This window comes from Propithecus coquereli, unplaced genomic scaffold, assembly GCF_000956105.1.
Source record: "Propithecus coquereli isolate 6110/MARCELLA unplaced genomic scaffold, Pcoq_1.0 Scaffold94, whole genome shotgun sequence".
Classification (NCBI taxonomy): Eukaryota; Metazoa; Chordata; class Mammalia; order Primates; family Indriidae; genus Propithecus; species Propithecus coquereli.
Genome location: NW_012155729.1, coordinates 3,221,953 through 3,225,101, shown reverse-complemented (window position 1 = coordinate 3,225,101; position 3,149 = coordinate 3,221,953). Strand labels below are relative to the sequence as shown.

The 3,149-nt window shown below is 39.5% G+C and overlaps 1 protein-coding gene across 1 annotated transcript in view; it reads right to left on the bottom strand.

Moving 5' to 3' along the window:
• The window catches only part of NET1 (neuroepithelial cell transforming 1), a 59,204-nt gene that overhangs the window by 42,204 nt on the left and 13,851 nt on the right, over positions 1-3,149 (bottom strand). The gene's annotated exons all lie outside the window — the stretch shown is intronic.

Below are 3,149 nucleotides of genomic sequence, written 5' to 3'. Positions count from 1 at the left end.
TTTTCCTCCCTACACCGGTTCAGTTACTGCCAAGGTGCCTGATACGGGGAAATATGATTTAATAGATACAGAGAGATATTAAGCTATTCAGAAATTAGAAATAGATGCAGAGAGATATTAAGACATTTAAAGCAAACACTTCCTAAATAATTATTTGGGAAAGATCAAAATATAATAAGGCTCATTACTGATGGAACTCAAACTTTTTTTTGAGGGCCTCTTTAGTGAAGCATAAGAACTTAAGAAACTGAGTATCTCAACCTTTCTTGTCACTGCAGAAAAGTCAAGCAACAATAAAGAAAATTGTATTTTTCTTATAAAACACTGGAACAAGGTATTTAAGTTAAACAAAAAAAGTCATGTGAAATAAATTATAATTCATATCACAAAATACCTGGTATACTATTATAAACAAATGGTAAAAGATCATGAGGAAGACAGGACCTCAAGACCATGTAAGTCTACAGACCACACGTTTTAAAAACACTGCTCTAGAAAAGCGCTAGTGTGTACCACATGGGTAAAAAGAGCCATCAGTGAGCACTGGATTGAGAAGCAGCAATTGTGATCTCTCAGAAGATTACTTTTAATCTAATACAAATATACATTATAAAGTGGTATTCACAGTGGTACTTAAAGTGTTCCGTAAACACGTCCTTTCAGGTATAAGACAAGTATTAGGGAGAATAACAAAGCCAAAGCTATTAATTTCTTTACTCCATAGAAATGGCCATACTGACCTCAGAATGAATTTGATGCCTGAAAGCTGGAAAGAAAAATAGCTTTTAGGAATCTTAAAAAGGTTAACAAACTGGAAAAATATTTCCAACTGGACGGTAAAATTCTTTCCAGCACTATCTAATCAGCTTTACAGTAATGCTATTTTCTCCCATTTCAATAACAAGTTCCTATTTATTTTGAATACCCATGGAAAAAAGGAACCCAAAAAACAAACTGTGCCCAGAAAGTATGTGAGACAGTGCCAACTTTCACAAATCTTGGAAAGACATGCACTCATTTTTCATAGGGGTCAGACTCAAAATGTAATACCTATTTTAAACCCTTGTGGGAAAAAAGATTTCTATTTCACAAAACATTAAGATTACAAGTGGTCTTCCCAGAAGATTCATAGGACAACCTACTTAAACGTGGTGGGGGATGGAGGGGACAACTGCTAAAGAGTGCATGTTTTCTTTTTGAGGTGATGAAAATGTTCTAAAATTGACTGTGGTTATGTTTGCACCTATCTGTGAATATACAAAAAAAAACAAACAAAACCATTTAAATGGATAAATTATAGGGTATATGATTTTTTAAAAAAAAAATGATACTCTCATTTCTTGTATGCTGTTTTTTGTCTTGCAGAGTAGTTTATAGTGAGTTTAGCCTGCAAAAAGTTCTTCAATGTATCATATACAATCCTTTTGCTTATGATTACTGCTTCTAATATTGTGCTGAAATAGTTTTCTTGCTCCATTATTAATTGATACTATCTTGTCATATTTTATATATTCTTGTAGATGATCTTATATCTTTTCTGGATAATGGAATACAGGTTACTTCATTGTTCCCTATTTTCCCTCCATGGTCCTTCTAACTTCATCACTCTCCTCACGCTGCCTATGTCACTACCCTTTAGTCGCAAAATATCATTTCCTACCTCACACAAAAAATGGAAACCTGGTGGGAAAGCCCTCGAATTCCTGCTCACAACCCACCCCATTCCCCAAACTTATCTGTGACTATACCATCCATAGCTCCTTGCCCAGGCTAAATTCTCTACCTTTAGTTTGAATTCGATCCTTTTCTGCCTTCTTGGATCCTTGTTTAATCATTTCTCTTCTCTCCTCCCTTTACTTATTTCTCTCAGCACAAGTTTAACCCTTCTTGAGAGTCTATCCCACAAACCTGTTTCCCCTTCTTCTATTATTCTTTTTGCAATGAAACTTCTTGAAAGTGTAGTCCACACACAGCGTTTCCTGTTCTCCAGCCCCGCTGCCAGCTATGAGACTCAAACATTCACCATTTTTCATCCAGGCTACTGCGGACCGACTTCCCACTGATCCATCATCTACATTTAGGATATTTAATTTGGTATACACAGATGGGTCCACAAATCTCCTGAAACTTTATGTATGTGATCACTTTTTTGGGGGAATAGTTTTCATAAGATTTAAAGAGTGCCATGACCCCAAAATGTTGCTATTTTTCTCATGGAAGACTGCCTTTTTCATAGGAAAATATGATCATGCCACTGGCTTGTTTCAAGTCTTTCCGTATTTCCCCATCATCTTGAAGATAAAATCCAAACTCCGCCAAGGCATACCAGCCCCCTTTGTGATGTGGCTCTCACCTCTTTAGCATGATCTCTTACCACTACCTCCTCCCTATCCCTATCTTGGTCTCCTCCCCTACACAACTAGTTATGACACCCAGAAATCGTTATGCCCATTTGCTTCAGGGCCTTTTCCCACGCCTCTTCCCTACCTGAAATCATGCAGTTACGCGGTGGGCCTCTCTACACCGGTCCTCTAAGACTCAGAGATCACAACAGGGAATCACTTCCTGTTCTTTCCACTCAGGACGAAGTGTTCTTTTTATTTGCACCATGGCATTCTGTGTATACCACTACAGTAACTTTTATCACACACTATTATTAACTTACTTATCTTTCTTCCCCATTAGATTATAAATTTTTGAAGAGTAAGGCTAATATTTTCATCTCCATACTCCCGGTGTCTGGCCCTCACACGTTTCCTGAATAAATCACATCACATTCTCATCACAACCCGCTGCAAACCATTCTAAATTCAGGACCTTGAGCTGCGCTGTGTTCACTCCTGTGGCCAGTGGAGAAGGATTCTGGTCCCCGAAAAACATTTCATTTAAACACTGGCTTTCAAGGCTGAAAACTTGGTGCCTGCTCTGCCGACACGATTCCTCTTTCCCCGACACCCCACCGGCTGCAGGACAGTTTCGAAACTCCAGCCCAGACCTAGCTGGGCAGGGAGCGCAAAGCCACTGCAGCTTTTCCTAAACACCCCGCGGGAGGGGTCAGGAGTAGACTGTCAACCAGGCTGCCCTTTCTGAGCGGCTGGGACGTCCCAGGCCGGGGCCTCCGGACTGACGTCAGCTCCAGGCCGAGCCCA